The sequence below is a fragment of the Hirundo rustica genome, chromosome W, assembly GCF_015227805.2.
Source record: "Hirundo rustica isolate bHirRus1 chromosome W, bHirRus1.pri.v3, whole genome shotgun sequence".
Lineage (NCBI taxonomy): Eukaryota > Metazoa > Chordata > Aves > Passeriformes > Hirundinidae > Hirundo > Hirundo rustica.
The window spans coordinates 25,776,717-25,797,355 of NC_053487.1; the positions used below are offsets into that span (position 1 = coordinate 25,776,717).

General features: G+C 44.1%; 1 pseudogene; it reads right to left on the reverse strand.

Moving 5' to 3' along the window:
• Window positions 1-301: 301 nt before the first annotated feature.
• On the reverse strand, window positions 302-1,323 carry LOC120765005 (choline/ethanolaminephosphotransferase 1-like; annotated as a pseudogene).
• Window positions 1,324-20,639: the final 19,316 nt, after the last annotated feature.

The window sequence follows — 20,639 nt, forward strand, 5'->3', positions numbered from 1 at the left end:
AGAAATTAGTAATCAAGGTAATTACAAAGACAGAGCATTTGTCTCCTGCATGCTTTTCCAGGCTTGGAATCAACAGAGTTGACTACATGGAGAGTTGACTAGGGTGAACTCGGAATTCACTCTCTCAGGCAGGAGACTAGTTAAGGAGTGTTACTGATAACAAAGAAGAAAAGTTAATACAACATTGATTATTATAAATTACTTTGTTCTCATCTGCTTTTAGTCTTTGTCTCCTACAAGTCTTCATCCATTCCTGTAGAAACCCCACTCTTTCTCCATTCTTCTGTGGCAGCTCCCATCCCTAGTGATGGTTTGAGTGCATGGGGCAGCCCTTGATGCGGAACACGTGGATGTGCAGGTGGGCAGCAATTCTGGCTGCACACGCTGACACAGTATCGGAGCAGGTTAAACAGGGACAGGATCAGGGCAATCCAGAGGACAATATACTTATCAATAAAGCTGTTAAAGTACTTGGTCATGGAACAGCAATGCTGGGCCTGTGAATGCTGTGTCGTATAAATACATTTCACTCTTGGTTATGTGGGCAACCACCAGTTTATTTGTGATCTTGGCAGACATAAAGCCAAAAGTCAGGATGCAGAAGCAGAGATGCCTCTCAAAGAGCTGCACAGCAAATTTCTTGTAGATCATTGCAGCCAAGGCAATCATGGAACTAATATGAAGAAAAGGTGAGAGGACACTTATTCCTGCTAAAGTGGATCCATTTCTGCCAGCTCCAGTTTGTACAGGAGAATATGGTTCCTGCCACAGTACAAAGAACTGGGAGTATTTTCACCTGAATGTTCAGTATTAGTATCAGAGATTGCTAAAAAGGTGGTCCTCCAATTACTGCCAGTAAATGCATGATTATTATGACGATTTGTATTTCAGTCACATCAGTCATGCCGAAGCGCAGCGTTCTTGAGATCTATGTCTGTCAGTGTGCGCAGTAAAACATGAATGTCACAGCAAAACAGCAGAAGAGCATCCAGTCAGGGTTGGTGTCCAGCTGCACAGCAATACAAATTTCTAAAACCACAAAGACTGTGGGCAATGAATCACAGCCATGATCAAAAAGCTCTCTTAATGGAGTGCTGCTCTTTGTCCTTCTTGCTTGTTTTCCATCTGTAGCATTCAGGGACTAGAATGCCACAGGCACAAACAATGAATGTCCAGGGAGGCATCTGCCTTTGAAGCTGTTGAGCAGTAACATACTAATAACAGAGTTGTAAATATATTTATTAACAGTTTGATGATGGTGATCAGATTGGGGGCAATCCAGGCTGCAGAATTGATATCTGCAGTATGAATCCAATCTATCATTACTGGAGCAGTTTCAGATTTCAAGCTGTGCTCTTTTACTGCATTTTTTGCCTGTTGGAAGATTTTCCATTCGTGCTGCTCATACACAGGATTGCCATCTCTGAACACGACAGGACATGCTACAAGACATGCCATGTGTCCTGCAGGTTCCACTGCCTTTCTAGTATAGCATCACGTATAATTTTGGACCATTGAGTCACAGGTGGAGCAGGCGAAGGCGTTGCCTGGGAACTGCTTTCTGCAGTTTGTTCTAGCAATCGTTGCAGTGGAGTTAACTGGGAGCTAAATGATGTTGGCTCCTCCTGATTTTTAGCATTTATTGTAGATAGTTCTTGGGCTTTTTCCAGCAGCAGGTTAGTTGCTGCTTGCACTCACTCATCCAGGCACTGCATCACTGCCTGAATTTGATCAGTCAGTTCTTTTAAACCAATCGTGGGTTCTGCCGGGGTTTCTGCCGGGGAAAGCACTGCTCCATCATCCTCTAATTTGTCCGGCAGCGGAACATTGTCGGGGGAAGGTGGTCGACAGCAGGGGTCACGGGTTCCCCTCTCTTGGTCAACCGGTATCTCTTCGGGCACAGCCGAGAAAAGGGGGGGCAGTCGGCGCATGCGTTGTGGGAGCGGCGGCACTGGGAGCGGCGGCGGCGGGAGTGGCGGACGCCCGGGGGCTGCTTCATCCTCGTCCTGCCTGTTACTGTGGGGCGGCGGGCACCATGGAGCCGCTGCCGCGGAGGGACGGGGGCGGTCCGCAGGCTGGGAGCGGCGAGCCAGGCATTGGACAGCGACAGTGCCAGGGCGCCAGAGGCAGTGGGAGGGCACGGCAGGGGCCCCGCGGCGCCTCCCCGACTTCGCGGTGCCGCGGGGTTGTTAAATGTCCATTTCCCTGCGCCCAGTTAATCAGCTTTTGCAGTACTTTTTCTGCTACTGTTTTTCCTCTCTCAGAGGGTATATTAATAAGCAACTTCAGTGCGGCAGCAAATTCTCACTCCATGCTTGCCGTCGTCAATGGGGCAGGAAAGGGAGTACTCAGAGCCTTCCACCTTTTTTCAAGAAAACTGCCCCCTGTTCCCCTTACCAGCTCAGCATCGCAATATATTTGCAAGGACGGCAAGCTTCTGCCTCAGTGCTGATGCATCTCTTGGCAGATCAGCGTCGGACCGCTATTTTCCGGAGGGTCTCACCTCAATGCAGCTGCATCTGCCGGCGATTTCAGCGTCCAACCGCTCAGCGTCCCACTGCTAATTTTCTCCTCCGGGTCATCACTTCAAGGTCCGATGTTCGGCGCCAAATAAAGGTGATTTTGAAAAAAAACCGCGGGGAGCAGCCCGAGTGTAGTGGTTTCACGTTTACTAAACTTTGGTCCTGGTACTTACTCTTTCTGTGGGAGAGAGACTAGGAGAAAAACAAAGCAGGCTCAACCTTAAAATTAACAAATAGTTTTATTAACATACACTAAAAGAATAGAAAAGAAAAAAAGTTGGAAAAAAACCCTAAAACAGAATGAAACTTCAAAAACACTCTTCTCTCCCCTTACAAACTGTTCACTTTTCTACAAAATAACATAAAGAGACAAAACCTGCAATTCTCAGTCAGTTTCACTATTTGACAATAGTCTTTCATCAATTCATTAGGGGAAGAGTATCTTTTAGAGTCATGGATCCCACTGACAACTTAGAACAGTTCTCTTGTGGGTTTTAAACTGTCACAAAAACAACCGCCTGGAGAAACCTGCCTCTGTGACCCTCCCAGGAGCAGTTTCCCAAGCTGCTTATGGGTCATGGGTCTTAGACTTTTGCATACTGGGGTGTCACTTTTTAAAGATGAATAACTCTAAAGCAAAGGATTCTTCACCCCAAGGCACAGAGATATCTTCTCACTTCTTCACTAACGCAGGGGACTTCTTATCTTTATCTCTGTTCAAGCATCTTATAGGATATTACTTAGTTCATCACAAACACCTTTGCTCAAATCCACACACAAATTAAAACAATTATCTCCCTAAATGCATATCTTTCCCATGATTCAAAGGAATGACCTAAATATAGAGTTCATTTCCATGGCTCAAGTAAGAATAGAACAACCAACTCTTCAACCCTCTGTCTTAATAGTCTTTTCACTCTTGCTCTACTGACTTCATCCTGTTGTTCTTTATGTTCACTCTGTCTTTCGTTACTCTCTCAGAGAAGGGCTAAGCTCTGGAAGCTTCATGTTGCTAAGAAAGAGTTAAATCTGCTCGGAGTCTTTGTCTCTCTGTAGCTCGTGGTGTTAGATGTTCAAGGCCGCGCTGGTGAGGGAGGAAGAACTCACAGAAACATCAGAGATCGGCGCACTCGAGCAGTCCGGAATCACAAAAAAATCCAGGCAGGATCATAAATGCCTTCTCAGCCCACCCCTCGGTGCAAATCGGGGTGGCTTTGGCCCAAATGGTGCCCATAGCTCTTATCAGGGGCCCAGCAGAGATCTCTCCCTGCTCCAGAGAAGTCTGAAGAAAGTAGCTGTTGCAAAACAGCAGCCTCTCCTTCCCTCCCCCTTCACCTAAGAGCCGATGGAATCCCGCCAGGCCTCACGCCAGCTCCCCTCCAAAAGGGGGGAGCAGCAGGCCCAACTCGATGTTACCTCTCTCTCTCTGGCCAAAGGAAAGAAGAAAAAGGACCCACCTACAGGAAATTCACGGGGTTTTATATGGTACTTCCCAAAGTCGCAGCCAACAATTTCAGTGGTTAGAACAGACGCCAATATTCCAACTAACTCTCTGATAGGTTGCTGTCTCTTCCAAAGAAATTCCCAGGTCCTGACCTGGAGAACCACTCCACATTCCTCTATAACCAAAAAACCAAATTGTACTAACCCATGACACCGAGTCAAACACCTTCTTCACAGAAGTAGTGGTGAATGCTCAATTTATTGAGGGTACACAGGGTTCTTTTATACATATATCATTCTTGTGCATAAGCTGTTCACGCGGCATTTTACTACATGTCATTGGCTATCTCCTCGTGTCCACGAGCCCCAAGGGGCTATACTATTCGCTAGTGTTATCTGCATAAGCATTCCTTTGTAGTTACCTGTTTACACTTTGTTGAGGAGCCAACAGCTTGTTCCCAGGCTCTTCGTCCTGGTTCTCAGGCTCAACGTCCTTGACAGTGCTAAAACAACAGAACTTTCCCAGCACTGTAAGGCCTCTCTGTCTATCTCCAAAAATCCTGCTACACACATAAATATTTCACAGGCATCTCATACGTGCATTGTTTCATTATGTTTAATGTATGAATGTAGCCATTTTACTTGTGTGGATTTTTTCCTCTTAAGCAATGTCTTGAGGAGTTTAATGTAGAGAAAGAAATTTGTGTGAATATCTCTAGTGTTTTATAAGATAATATATCAGAGAGGTAGAGGAATACTTCTCCTAGGAGTTCTTTTCCGTAAAGATAATAGCTTACCACTCTGTAAGTATTGAATACTAAAATCTGTGTGTTGGAAGCTGTGGTCCCTGCTTTTATTCTCCACGCTCTGAACCCTGCTGTGCTTTCCCTGTCTCCTGAGAGAAGTGGCCTACGGCTCATAGCAATGGGCTGCACTGGCAGGGAAGTGGCTGTGGTTTTGGGGAACCAGTTTTAGTCCAGCAGACCAAACTACCTCAAACAGAGCAGGGATCTGGATTCAGAGAACAGTGGTGTCTCCTGTGAGTGTTAGTGTGGCTACTTTGCAGCTCATTGCTCTTTTCTCCCAACCCCTCAGGAAATGCAGCTGCAGAGATGTCTTGTAGGGCTCCTTGAGGCTCCTCTCTCTGGAAAAGTCTTAGTTCAAAATTCTGCTTCTTGATATCTGAGTGCTCTGCATCTTCCCCTCCAGCCCCTCCCCCACCCCCCCACCCCCACCCCCACCCCCCGATCAAATTTTAGCATTTTAATAGTCTTTGCTAGGGACTAGATGCCCACAGATGAGAGATGTCCCTATGACACGCTGTAGGACACAAAAGAAAGATTAAAGACTCCAAATATTTCATAAGGCAGAGAATATAGAAAAGGCTTTATTGTCGAATTTTTACTACCTTTTATAAGGTGTTCCGATACAGGCTTAACATGATTGGTGAATAGGAGCGACACCTCTCTAATTCCATTGGTTAAACAAGAGGAACAGCAAAACACCATCTGGAGAAAGATTGTTGTGAGAAAGGATAGTTGTTTTGCTAAGATTGTTTTGAGAAGAAGCTTTCTTGAGAAGTTTTCCCTTAAAAAACAGTTAGCAGCTGCTAACAAACTAAAGTGTCTTCAGACTTAAAAATATCAAACCCACATTGTGTGCCTCTGCCAACAGTATGTTTATTCACCGACTGTGGTGCTTAAACCTTTCCTCTCTAAATTTTTCTCTGCCAAAATAATATGATTTAGGGAAAAGTCCCAGGAGTTGCTGATGGCCAGGAAAGTCAGCTGCTGTGCTCCTGGGGGATATGGTGGTGTTATTCCATGTGCAGCCAGGTAGGTACTGTTATAAATGAGATGGACCAAATTCGATAAATCAAAATTTGGAATTTTATTGAGAGACAAAATAACAGTCTCGGACAGCCACAATTAAAAGGACAGCGTCGAGCCCGGGGTCGCCGCTGGGTGAACAACGATAACACACTCTGCCAGTCTGTTATCCCCAAGTTCACATTTGTGGTTTGTAGCAGTCTCTTTTTATACACTGGATCGCGGAGAGAGGCCTGAGATGTCAAAAGTCCTCCCTCCGAGGCAGCTTCATTAAACATGCAGGTTTCAGTTCTAAGAGTCTGAATGGATCAGCGGAGGAGGACAATGCTGTTAATGGTCGGTTCCAGGTGTGGTGTAGACATGTTAATTCTAGCCGGAGACCATCTAGATACGGATCTGAAACTATCATCGGGTTCTCCGGGCTATCATCTCTGTTTTCCGTTGCCTTTTGTTTCCTTTCAGCGATTCCTGGCAGTGACAGTCTTCTGTCCTCCTTTCTGGTAATTCCAATCAAGCTCTCCTCGTGTCCCTCCCATGCCTTTTCAGGCTAGGGACATTCTTGTATTTTATTAAGTCCCCTTCTTCCCGAGTTAACCCACAAAATGCTATTTTAAAACAAAACTTAACTTCTAACATGCTAGTTTATACAGAACTTATATTTATACATTCGGTATTACATTTTATATTCTATTAACATGAAGTAACTTTTGAGCAGATGTTACAATCCTTATTAACTATTTGTAGCCAAGGCATGTTTGTGTCTCTCTCCTGGTAATTCTAATCATGTTGTGTCTCGTGCCTCCTCCCCCTTGTCTTCAGGCGAGAGAAATTCCTGCACTTTGACTGAGCTGCTTTCTTCTGAGTTAACTCATAGTTTATTGGATTAAAACAAAACTTATACTTATAGGGATGATATTACACTTTGTATCTTTTTAACACAAATTAACTTTAGGACATATATCACAGTACCAATTGTCTTTTGCTGAGCTGTTATCAGGGCTTTTTTTTCTATAAAGAGACAATTTCTCCAGATGTCAGACCACTGTCTCAAACCAAAAATGAAGCACTAGATTTTGATCCCAGTGATATAACAAGACAGTGATTGATACCAAGCAAAAAACCCCCAACACTCTTTAGGGAAAAGTAATTTTTGGGAATGTTATTTTAAAAATGAAGGCATAGAAAGTTTAAATAGAAAGCAAACTGTAGCTTTTAATGAAATCAGTGTCTCTTTTCCTCCCTATTAAGAAACCCCAAACAAATCAGTTTCTGAACCAGCTCGAGGTGACCAAAGGTAATTCAAATAGAAATTCAGACCAGATTGCATTTGGACTTGTCCTGAGTATTAATACATGCAACCATTATATATTCACATTGTGTGAACTCTAGAGAGAAAAGATAGGCTGTTGGGTGTTTTTAAATGCTGGTGCTAAATTTATCCACTGGTTTTGAACATTTCTGTTATGATAGTTGCAGTGTTAATTCCCACAGCCACCTCTCCCACTGACACAGGAGCTGGGGAGCCACGTGGCTGTGTTTGTAGTGCACCAGATCAGCTCAAACTGTGCATGAAGGAGGCTTTACTCCAATAAACCAGTTTGCCTCTGTCACCCACTCCAGGAGAGGGCTGACCTTACTGGAGGGCTGGAGGAGATGGTGGTCAGAGGAAGAGCCACTGGAAGAGGTCAGTCCTTAGTGTTTCTGCCTTTTGACAGGGTCATTAAAAACTAGAGCTCTAAATCAGGTTTAGCAGCCAACAGGGGCTTTATTCCTTACCTTCACTTAGTATATTGTTGGAGAGGATGTGAGACGTTAATTTTGAGGAACTAAGGATTTTTTAGGAAAGTTAAGATAATAAGTTGCTGAATTAGCTGAAGTAGATAGGTAATCTTTGTTCGCAGTTAACAGAAGCCGGATCTTAGATAAGCTACCCCGGATCTTGTAACTCATTTCTTGTCAGCTTTATGTTTATGTAGTTGTCCTTGTCATGAAAAACAAAATGTGGTAAATAAGACATAAGATAGCTGCAGATTTCCTGCTTCAAGGACCCATTGAACACAGGAAACTGTAAGTTCTACCAAGGAATCATTTGTCACGAATGCATTGAAAAGGTAGAAAGGTCAGGACGAGGAAGACTCATCTTACTTCCTCATTTCGGGTGACCCCTCCCCAGAATAGACCCCCGACACATTTTAAGAAACAAAGTACGCATGCTTAATAGCCTTTTTGCCAATTAGCATATGAAGCGAGGAATGGGAGGTGACAGGGGTATGAATATGCATTTGTATTTTGGATATTCAACACTTTTGTAAATAAAAGACTTTGTAATTACCTGTGAATTTCGCAGTGCGAATTAGGGAACTATCCCGCGTGCTGCCCGGCCGTAATAAACATACACTTTCTAACTTTAAACTGTTAGAGAGTTTTTGTCCGTCGCAGTTGGGTATCGATACTAGATCAATACCCATATTTCTTTAATAAATCAGATGAAACAGGAAAACCTTACAAATATGATTGCTTGGCAAAAGATTCTAACAGCATGAAACCTATGAGTGAAATAGAAATGAAAGCAAGCTTTGAGATGTAGGATGCCAAGCCGGAAGACAGTGATTGAGTTAGCTGAAGGCAAGATCCCTGTTGATTGAGCAATACCCCTAACAGACAAAAGGATGCCAAGGGTCCAAGGGGGAGGGGCCCTGCCAAGGTGGCAGGGAAAAGGAGTCTAGAAACTAGCTTTTAGGGTCTGGAATGTAGCATGGTACGGTAATGTAGTAGTTCCTATAGGCTGTATGTAAATTCTGTAGGATTTGTGTCTTGTACTGGTTGGTTAGTGTAAACTAGAATATTCAACACAGAAGGAGATATAGTGTATTGTAACAAGAACTTAGCTTTTTTTGCTCGAGCACACTTTTAGCTGTGGCTGGCAGCTTAAGTTAAGCTCTTGCACCAACGAACTATGCAATAAACCACGTGTTTCAAGAGCTGCCCTGGACTCCAGAGATCTCTCATCACCATCCCCACTCTCTCCTACAGTATATTATGTAGTTAGCATGTGATGCCAAGTGACTTATTTCCTTGGAATGGTCTGGGGAGACAGATAAAGATGGTGCTGAAGGCAATCTTGCCCTTGATATATTGCACCTGTGTTAATTATCCAAGAGTGGGAACAGCCTTGCCCTCCTAGCTATGGGTGTGATAAAGAGTGAGTTAGCAGGTAGGGGATCAATTGGAGTCTGCTTGTTGTGCTGTGAGGAGGAAGGGATAGGACAGGTGGTTGTACAAGGGACAGACAGGGTTAGGTGGCTGTGCTAGGGATAGGAAGGAGCGAGCTGGAACCGTGGAAGGAAGGAGAGAAAGGGCCGGAGCTGTGTGGAGCTGCCTGTGGGATTGCAACAGAGAAAAGGTACAAGAGACTTTTAGGTAATGTAGTGCTGATGCTTAAGGCCTTCTGAAGTTTTTTGAAGCACTCTGTTGTGACTGTCTCTACAACCATAGAATGGCCCTCTGATTTTGTTTCACAAAAATCCATAAAATTGTATACAGGCAGTCAGGACTTAGTCTCACACTGCAATCACTGCTCATATGCAGTTTCTGCAGAGCTGGGCTCTTGCATTACCCTGTGGTGCTGCAGGACATCAATGCAGCCTCCCCACCATGAGTTATAGCACCAATGAAATGTTTAACTGTTGCATTAACAGCATGGGGCTGAGCTTACTTCTGCATTTGAGTCATCATGTCTGGAATATGAGATCACCGCTCTCATCTCCAGGGAGGCTGCAGGGGCCACAGCAGTGAGCAGGGCCATCCATCACATGCCCAGGCTGCTGCTCAGAGCCCTCCTGGCCAGCATCCCTGCAGGGAGCAGGGCTGGGCTGGGCTGGGCTGCAGGTGGCAATGCCCGGCAGGGAATGCTCAACTCCATCCTGGAGGAGGCTGCATTCTGAGCCCTGGTGCCCAGACTGGCCTGCAGATGTGCAGCTTGGGCCCTTCCTGGGCTGTGAGAGGGGCAGGCACTGCAGAGGGGACTGTGGGGTGGCACAGTTACAGTCAAAAGAATTAAGGAGAAAACCCTGACCAAAAAGGAGCTGATGAAGGAGAAAGAGGCTATCAGTGCAGAGGCAGCTGTGTAAGAGATGAGCCCAGAGCAGGGTTTTTTCCCATCCAGACGGTCTGGGGGCACTCAAAGATGGGATGGATGGGCTGGCACCAGTCTGCTAGACCAGACTGTGCTGGGATGCTCAGGAGAATGATTGTGAGCCCACATGCAGTTCTGCCTTTGCAGCTGCCCCTTCCTGGTGCTTAATTACATGCTATGGGGTTTGAGGCTTCTGGCTGTGATTCCCTGTTTCTCCAAAGGAGACTTGAGAGCCTTAAGAAAAGAACAGTTGTCTTAAACAGCCCATCCTGCAACTAGAAAAGAAATCTATTTTGTGATTAAGTTATTCAAATTAGAATATGCTATATGCAGCTTTTCCCAGTGGGATGCAGCCAGCAGATGCATTGGCAGTCCCCTTCTCCCCCACCCCCCCCTCCAGCTCACATTAGGTAAAACAAATGCTCATAAACCAAATAACAACCATTCTTTGAAATTCGGGCCAATCTCTGCTGTGCTCTGCTCTGTGTAACTGAGGCTCTGGAATGTGTCTGAGAGGAAATGTCAGACACACAGGAAATCTGCAGGGCAGAGACTTTGAGTGCATGTCTCTCTGTTTTATAGTGGTGCTGTAGCGAGTGGCCCATGCTGAAATAAGAGCAGAGAAGTAGAACAATATTTAAATGTATGTTTCACTGCGGTGGACTAGAAGTTGAATATATGGGATTAGGGATTGAGTTTTAGGAGAGGGTCCATGGCTAAGGGGGGTGGGGTGGTGAGAGTTTTCTGATATTCTTTTTATCCTTTCATCACCTAGAGTATATCTGAAGGTCACAGGTAGGAGGAATTCTCAGTGCTGACACAGCTCTTAGTGTGAGGGTTCTGTTTTGCATATCAATACCAAATACTACATGGAAAAAATATTCTGTTTAGAAAAGCATCAAATCTACCTCCAAAGAACACTGCATCAAAAACCATGTACGTGCTTTGGCATTTCTGAAGTTGCCTTCATACTCATTAGACTTTAATGATACAAGTGACTTTTGTCTATCAGATGCTGCAGAGACTTCTCCCTTTGTACCCTGCTCATCAGTAATGTCTGGGTTTTGTAGTCCTCCCTAATGCCTTACATTTTGTTTGTATGCTTTTCAGCCTTTTATACAAAATGAGGACTACTGCTGGGCAAACTCAGGGTTACAAATTCTGCAGGCTTTGTTCATTTACAAATCAAAAGGATAAATGAAATTGGATTGGGACAATCAACATACAGGGGATGGTGGAAGATAGCATCTTGTGAAGTGCAGCCTTCGCCTGGCTGAGCTGCACTGAGGCAATGCCACAAATCAGCTCTGTTTGCCAGTGCTCCCAGTGTTTGCTGTGCTGCATCCCTCAGTGCTGCTGTGTGAGCTTCCCACAGGCCCACCAAGTTCAGTCTTTAGCTGGTTTTAGAGGAGGTAACAGATTTTTGTTTTGGGCAGCTATTTAGTTTTTAAAACTGGAAACTGTCTTCCAAAGTAAATCTTGGACGTAAGATGAGAATGGAGGAGATGGAGATAAAGGGCAGGACTGCTAGTCCCTTTGCCCTGCTTCCCTGCAGCACCAGGCAGGGTAAGGGGAGGTTATCAGCTCTGTGCTTTTTCTCTTTGCGTGCTCCTCCTCTGCACACCAAATGTTTTGGCTGTATTTGAAGCACCTTACAGCTCTGTGCTGGTATCACTTCCCAGAATGTCACAGTATACCTGTGCTTACACATGATCCAGTTGTGTTTGAGGCTCATGAAAGCACAAGTCAGGTTTCACAGTCTTGCTCCTAAAATGTTAAACCAAACTCTTCCTTCTCACTGCCTGAGAGCCATCGGGAACTTGGCGACTCTTTCAAGTCTTGTTGGAGTTAGCAGAAATCCTGCTTCTCTGCTTCTTGCATCTGCTTTGAGGAAAAAGGTCTTTACTATAGCTCTGCCATTAAGCTTTTCTGTCATGTGGAGCTTGTGTATAATAGAGGATGCAAGTTATTGGTTTTCAGGTGTCATAGTTTTAATTTCAAACTGGGCGGAAACACCAATTAATGTAGTGGTTTCACGTTCACTAAATTTTGGTCTTGGTACTTACTCTTTTTGTGAGAGAGAGACTAGGAGAAAAACAAAGCAGGCTCAACCTTAAAATGAACAAATAGTTTATTAACATACACTAAAAGAATAGAAAAAAAGAAAGTTGGAAAAAACCTAAAATGGAATGAAACTTCAAAAAACACTTTTCCCTCCCCTTACAAACTGTTCACTTTCTTACAAAACAACATAAAGAGACAAAACTTGTAATTTTCAGTCAGTTTCACTATCTGATAATAGTCTTTCATCAATTCATTAGGGGAGGAGTATCCTTTTGAGTCATGGATCCCACTGACAACCTAGAACAGTTCTCTTGTGGGTTTTAAACTGTCATAAAAACAACCACCCGGAGAAACCTGCCTTTGTGACCCTCCCAGGAGCAGTTTCCCAAGCTGCTTATGGGTCATGGGTCTTAGACTTTTGCATACTGGGGTGTCACCTTTTAAAGATTAATAACTCCAAAGCAAAGGATTCTTCACCTCAAGGTACAGAGATATCTTCTCACTTCTTCACTGGCACAGGGGGCTTCTCATCTTTATCTCTGTTCAAGCATCTTATAGGATATTACTTAGTTCATCACAAACACCTTTGCTTAAATCTACACACAAAACAATCATCTCCCTAAATGCATATCTTTCCCATGATTTAAAGGAATGACCTAAATATAGAGTTCATTTCCATGGCTCAAGTAAGAACAGAACAACCAACTCTTCAACCCTCTGTCTTAATAGTCTTTTCACTCTTGCTTTACTGACTTCATGCTGTTGTTCTTTATGTTCACTCTGTCTTTCCTTACTCTCTCAGAGAAGGGCCAAGCTCTGGAAGCTTCATGTTGCTAGAAAAGAGTTAAATCTGCTTGGAGTCTGTCTCTCTCTCTGTGTAGCTCGTGGTGTTAGATGTTCAAGGCTGAGCTGATGAGGGAGGAAAAACTCACGCAGAAACATTAGAGACTGGAGCACTTAGGCAGTCCAGAATCACAAAAAAAAACCAGGCAGGATCATAAATGCCTTCTCAGCCCACCCCTCGGTGTAAATTGGGGTGGCCTCGGCCCAAATGGTGCCTATAGCTCTTATCAGGGGCCCAGCAGAGATTTTTTTTTCTCTGCTCCAGGCAAGTTTGAAGAAAGTAGCTGTTACAAAACAGCAACCCCTCCTTCCCCCCCTTCACCCGGGAGCCGATGGAATCCGGCCAGGCCTCAGGCCAGCTTTCCTCCCCAAAAGGGGGGAGCAGCAGGCCCAGCTCGATGTTAGCTGCCTCTCTCTGGCCAAAGGAAGAAGGAAAAGGGCCCACCTACAGGAAATTCATGGGGTTTTATATGGTACTTCCCAAAGTCGCAGCTAACAATTTCAGTGGTCAGAATAGATGTCAATATTCCAACTAACTCTCTGATAGGTCCCTGTCTCTTTTAAAGCAATTCCCAGGTCCTGACGTGGAGAATTATTTTACATTTTTCTATAACTAAAAAACCAAACTGTACTAACCCATGACACAGGGAATACTGTACTCTGTGTTTTTTCCTTTTTATTATTATTTTTTGAAGTCAGAAGTCTCCATTACTCTGACAGAAAGTGAGCAAGTTTGCATTGTCTCTGCCACATTTTCCCTCCCCGCTTGCATACAGGGAATAGGGATACCAACAAGGTTCTTACCTTATAACTGTGTGCTAAACAGGGAAAAGCTGTCCCTGCTGCTACCCAGCTGGAGGTGGCACTTTTAGAGATAACAGGGAAACAACCAAGGGAAAAGTTTTCCAGTTTTCTGTTTGATGTAACCAAACTTGTTCTTTGTAATCCTGAGCCTGTTTCTACCTTTTCCCTAAAGTTCAGTGAGATATTTTGCAAGTTATTGCAGTTTAAAATCAGCCTGGTGTGAGCCTGTTGCCCTGGGGTTTTGCCAGCAAAGCTTTAGCTGTCTATGTGGACCTTGCATTGGCAGGGAAGGAGTGAGTGCTGGGGTCTGGAGCACAGCTGGCAGCACTTCTCCAGATCACATCCTTCTCTTCCCTGGGGAGCGTGGAGCACACAGGTATTGGCAGGTGAGAACAACTGTGCCATTCTCTCTGGGGGAAAATATTAATACAACTTGAAATGAATTGTATGCTTGAAATAAATTATTTCCTGCAAGTGTGTTGCTTCAGAACTTGTATAGCTTGTATTTAAGAGGACTGACAATGTAATAGACTATGAACACAAAGAAAAGTTCCAATAGGAATTTATTACATTACAGCAGGCAAAGCAAAGGCAAATACAGCGCTGGACGGCAGGGGAGTCTCGCTCCACCAACTGCCGTGAATTGGCAGGTTTTTCAGTCTTGCTTTTATCTTGCTTCTTTCCTCCGATGATGTATGTGTGACGTGTTGCTGGGAGGGTCTCTTTCTGTCCCTCGGTGGTCACAGAGATGAAGGCTGTAGTTGTAAGCTGGAATTCCTGAAACTTAAAGCTGATTAAGCAAGTAGAGAGAGAAAGAAGGAATGGGCAAGGGTCTGTTTGCCTATAAGCTTAGATAGTAACATAGTAACTTCCTGTTATCTTGAGTTATTTGATCTCCAGTGAACAAAAAATAGTTAATGTTTATCACAACAAGGTGTTCAGGCTTCTACAAAATAGGGAGAGATTTAAACATGTGAAGGAATGACAAGTTCTCACCTTCTGTGGCAGTCTGGATTTCTCTAATCCATGTCTGTATTTGCTTACATATAATTAGAGACAGGCCCCAAAATGACTGAGTGGGCTGTGTGCATGCTGAACCCACAGCTGAGACAAATTCATTTGTCACGTGTAATTCCTGAGCACGGCCGAGCCCCTTGCTCCAAGTGCAGCCGGGCAGGGAACTCTGCTGTCCCTGCTGGCTGTTCTCGGGGTGGCAGCAGGACTGGCCCTGCTGAGCCGGGGTGGAGCTGGAGGGGTTGGAGCTTTGCTCTCAGAATTTCCTTGTGAAGGTCTGGGAGCATCAGCCCCTGTAGGAATGCATTTCCACACCTAAGCAGGTGTTTTCTATATAAGGGAAAGAGTTTCAGCTTACCTTGGAACATGTAAGGACGTTAAACTAGAACTTCCTATAGCCTTCTCATTGTAATTGGCTCAGTGCCAGCATGAGAGCACCTACTGGGCTTTGGAAGTGTCTCAGGGTCTGTAGCTGCTTCTATTGGCAACAAACCAAGTTATTCCTCCTAAATCATTAAGTATTTATAAAGGTGCACAAAGCAGCTCAAGTGCTTTTGGGGGTGTTTTTAGCAAGGTGTCAGAGAAACCTCTGACACATGTGCTCAGCTTTTTCTTTTGTTTCTGTATTGTTTGTTACTTTGCTTTTATTGAAATCGCTACAAAACATCTTTAAGGAGCTGTATTGCTATTATTAAGCCATTCTGACAAGTGCTGGACACCCTCAGAGATTTGATAAATCTTCATGTGGCTTATTCCATTCTGGCCACGTGCAAGATTTTATCAAACCCCCTCTCCTCCTGCGTTACAGCAAGCATTAGAGTGCTGCAAACCCCTTCTCTGCTTGCTGCCTTTGCAAATGCATTTATTGAATACCTTGCTGGTTAAGAGATTGTGTTGGAAGTGATTGTCAGTGTAACACCCACATTGTAAAAATGCTTTTGTGATAAAGTCATGTTTATGAATGAAACCAAGCTGGAATTAAACATTTGAATTGCTGGAGTAAATATATTGGCAAAACAATATGGAATTAACTGATGGAGCTCTGGTCATACAGCATTTATATCTTGTGGTTTTCATAGACACACGTGATGGTGTTTTGCAAACACCATATACCACCTGAAATACATTATTCAGCAATAATAATTACATTTAAGTATTTTCTGCACAAAACCCCTCCTGAAGTACCTGTTGAGTGATGGAAACTAAACAGGTTTTCAAAGGTCATTGCAGCTTTATCAATTCTAATCTTAATTTTTTCCCAAAGGTGGAAGGAAAAGGAGACAGAGAAAGCCCCTGGCCTGTGCCTGTAATTTTGTGACATGGTCCAATGAGTGCAGCTCAGCCTGGGACAAGAGACTCTGGGGCATGTGCATGTCCCCAAGCTGGGTAAGGGAATGACAGGTTGGCTGGGGAGATTCAGCCTTGAAAGGGGATTGAGAAGGAGGAAACCAGAAGTGCAGGAGAGCAGCTGAGATGAGCACACATCCCTCCACACCCGGTCACAGATGTGTGAGGCTGGAGGATGGTTCCTGCAGCATATGAAGGTTCCCTGGTAGTAAGGAGCTGCCAGGAAGGGGAGGCTCAGCCTGAAGAAGCACTTTGCTGATGACAAGTTGCCAAGAGCCACAGTGTCCAGGTGAGGCTGAGGGTTTGGGAAAGGCTTTTGACCAGGACAAAGCCAGGGCAGAGCCCTGTGGGCACAGCGAGTCCTGGCTGTGCCTTGGAGCTGCTCTGGCCATGGGGACACAGAAATCTGGCTCATCTTGGGCAGGAATAATTGAAACAGTCAGAATTATTATTCTCCCTCCCCAGTTCTTCTCCATATCAAATATGCATTTCCCCCCCTCTATGCTCTAATTAAAAATCCAAATGAGAAGGAGAGAGGAGGAGGAGGAAACTAATAATGCCAGTTAAACATTTAGCTTACAAAAAAGAAAAGCACACTCTAATGTGTTTGAGGACAATAAGGAGGAAATGATTCATGCTTAATAAACCTCTTTGCCGTTAATCTCTGTTAACCTAAGGGCTCTGTTACTTTATTGAAGTCTTCTCACTTGCTGTTGTATCATTGCAAAGAAAGAACTTTCATTATTATTTTTTGCAGGGGTTATTTATTGAACCTGCTGCCTTTGGAGCACTGGGGTGTTGTGGAAACTGGGCAGCCTGGTTGCTGTTATGGCAAGAATATTTTATCACTGTCATGATTCTTCCCCTTGCCCACCGCAGCACTGGGAGGTCCCAAGCCACACACCTGTGTCATGGGAGGGTTGGTCACAGCTTCCCAGGTGTTGTGAAGGAAGGCTGCTGGGGTCACCTGCTTGTTAAGGTGATTGAGATCTGCTGCCTGAGGGGATTCTGGGTCACCTGAAGAGCTAAGGATGAGTCTGTGCTGGAGGGTTTTAGAAATGTTATAAATTGCATGACTCAAGATTTAGTCCCAATTAGAATTTTATTAATTACAGCAAGCGGGGCATAAGCAAATGCAGCGCTGGGCGACAGGGAGAGTCTGCACTCCGCCGACTGCCGCGCGGTTACGGTCTTCCAGTTCCGTTTTATGCAGTTCTTTTCTTCTGTTATCATGTTGATGTTATCTTGTTGCTAGGAGACCGTCTTCTATCTTCCGAAAACAGCCACAGTTCCTCTTCCTGGAGCTCAAAAGCCTTGTTAAGCAATAGCATATGTGTCTAAAAAATCATGAGTCATGCTGTGTTTGCAAGTTTAAAGGTTCTCTTAAAAGTGACGAGTCATCCTGTGTTTGCAAGTTTAAAAAGTCATGAGTCATCCTGTGTTTGCAAGTTTAAAGGTTCTCTTAAAAATCATGAGTCATCCTGTGTTTGCAAGTTCAATGAACAAAGCATTAACTCATTACAGAAAGGACCTCAGAGCTAAACATCCTCCTGCCACCTCACTGGGGAGGTGGGAGTACAGTGGATGGATGTGTTTAGCACACTGTGTTTAAGCCTCCATATTCTTCCTGCATGATGCACAGTCTTTCACAGCTTTCTCATCTCATGGAGCAATGCCCAGGAATTGATGTTATGCTGTTGTAATCAGAGAGGAGCAAGGGGCAGGATGGTTATTGCCGAGAATCACTCATGCTTAATGATTTTCTGTCCAGCTGCATCATCTTTCACCCTCTCCCTTGTGCCTGGCCTTCAGATATCCAAAGGTTTGGGTTTGTTTCTTTCACTTATGGCCTGTGGCATTAAGTGCTGTCCCTGTTTCTCTGAAGCAGCTGCATCGGCTGAGGCTGGCTGACGACTCCTGTTTGTGACTGATGGCTCAGGGGGGCACAGATGCCACTCTGGGAGCTCCAGATGACCCACCCACCTCCTGTGGTGCTGCTCAGGTGGCTGATTCCAGGTGAGGGAAGGTGTATTTGAAGGTAGGAAGTGAGGAGGAAGAGCAGCACCAGAGGTGGTGGGGGATGTATAATAAGAAAAAAAATTATATTTTTGGGAAGATTTAGTGTCAGGACCAACATGTAAGACAGCAGCAGGATGTGCCTTTGACTCCTGAAGCAATTCCCAAGAAATGTGCTCTCACTTAGTCTGGGTGAGGGCTCTTCCCTTTGCTGGAATGTGCAGGTCTTCCCTTCTGACCCAGCTGGACCCAAGTGTTCAGAGCAAGCTAACACCTCTGACTGAGATATCTCTAGTCTGGTAGGTTCACAGGAGGGTCAACACTTGATTTGATATCAAATCCTTCAAAGGAAATTTTTACCATGGTTTTAATACATTGGGGCTTTTAACTCCAGCAGGAGTTTTGTCTTATTATTTCTGTGACTAAAACCATGTTTCTGAAATATTTTCATTTTCTTTCCAAGGGAAAGCTATTTTAAAGTCAAAGCTGGATAAAAATTAAAGCATGAACATTATCTGACTTGGATTATAAGTCCTTTATAAGATACTCAGAGTGAAGCTAGTACAGCTGCACAACATCATTCCCTGTTAATGCAATCAATACCCTCCTCTTGCAGTGTTGTTAGAGGCACATTTCTCTGGTTCTGGCCAGTGAATTTTGAAATATTGTTTGCATAAATTTGCTGGTTTCTCACTGTGTTTATTTGACAATTATTTTAGTTATCTCAAAATCAGATTTTCAAATCAGTTTTTCCCCTCTGCAATTGCTATGAAAATTACATGTGTAAAATCAAAGCTTTCAGAGGTCGTTTTACTTTCATCTCTTGCTTTTGATGAGGTTCTAGCACATCAGAAATCCCCACTCAGAGACATCTGTCTCTGCTCAAACATTTAAAATAACAGGAGGCCTTCATGGTACAGGAGTGCAACCAGAATCCTCCCAGCCCAGCACTCACTGTGAGTCATTGAAAACCGATATAGTCATGGACAAAGACCCTCTAACTAGTTAAAGTTAGAAAGTGGTATGTTTATTCACCGGCAGGCGGCACGGGAGTCATCTCCAAAAGGCGTGGCCACCCCGAACAAGGCTCTTTGCTCTCTATTTGTTTTCCAAGATCTTACATACAATACATATGCATAACCCCAGCACCTCCCATCCCCGCTCTGTATTAAAATGAGGCTATTGGTCCTTCACGCGTGCGCAGTTCTTCTCTTGAATTGGGTCGGTGGTCTCGAATTGGGTCAGTGGTCTCAAAGGATGAAGTCAGGAGAGTCTTCATCAGGTCTCTGTGACCCTCTGGCACTGTCCAAGGTCCCCTGCTTTGTGATTGATTGATACCAAGTCCAGGTGCTGGCCATTGTTTTTAGTGGTTTCAATCTGTTCTTATGACCGTTCACTTACTCCACTTTTTCTATAAACAAGCTCATAATACAACAGTTAGCTCTAGCTTGGGCATCTAATAATCATTAACCTACCATTTACTAATCTAACTTACATCTTGATCAATATAAATTGCTTCTAACCCTTAGCTAAAATCTTAACTCTTTTAAAGTCATGTCTCAACTGGAGCTTGGGATGAGGACCCAAATCATGTCAGAACTCGGGATGCTTGGCTGGAGCACTGCCTCTCTGTGGGCACCACTGCTGGGACTGAGCAGAGCTGAAGTGTGTCAGGGCTTGATTGCAACTGGACAGAAAAGGTCCTGTAGGAGCATATTTTCCAAAGGAAAAACCCTGAGTTGAGAGGATTCAGTGCTGGATTGCCAGCAGCCAGAGGTTACCAACCCTCTAAAGGCTTTCTGTAGCTGGGGGCATTAAATAATTCAGTAGTCTTTCCATTCAGCCTCATGGAAAATTTTCTCATGTGCTAAAAAATTCTCCAGACCACCACCAGTAAGTGAAATGATGAGAGAAACTCAGCCTGAGCACTAGCACTCTGCTATGGTAAAGATGAATAAAAAAATTGCACGAAGCAGCAGCCCCTCTGGCAGAATATGACATTTAAATGTGTTTCCCTCCTACAATTTAAAATGCAAGAAGTGAGGAGATGCAAGAAGGCACTCACTTGATGCTTAAAGAGCTTCTCATGTAAAGGATCAATAGATCCAGCAGTGTATTTAGTGTAATACTAAATGCTGGACCAGGCAATTATTTTGATTCATCACATTGGTAACTGAAGCATCGGTGTGACAGAAAATTTTCATATTTTCTTACTTCTTATGTAACTGAAATATTTCATCTTTAGAGGCAGTTATGTTATAGCTTGATATTCTGCTCTTGACAGGCATTGCAAATGGTTTAATTCAGTGTTAGCTTTACAGGTTTTGGGTGTTTTGCCAGTCCCTGATCCAGAAGTATCTGTGCCATGGGGACCCTTCCAGCAGCACCCGTGGCCTTTGAGACACCTGCCTGGGGCATGAGGGTGCAAATGCTCTTACTGGCATCACAGGGAAAATTCCTGTTGGCTCAAACGAACCAGTTCTGGAGTTGGATCTGTCTTACTTTAACAAACTAAAAGATGGAGATCTAAATTTACTCAGGCTAATGAATTAGATAACCAACATATTACATGTGCTCAGCCACTTTGCTTCAAAGGCTTTAATAGTTCTCTGTTCACTAACA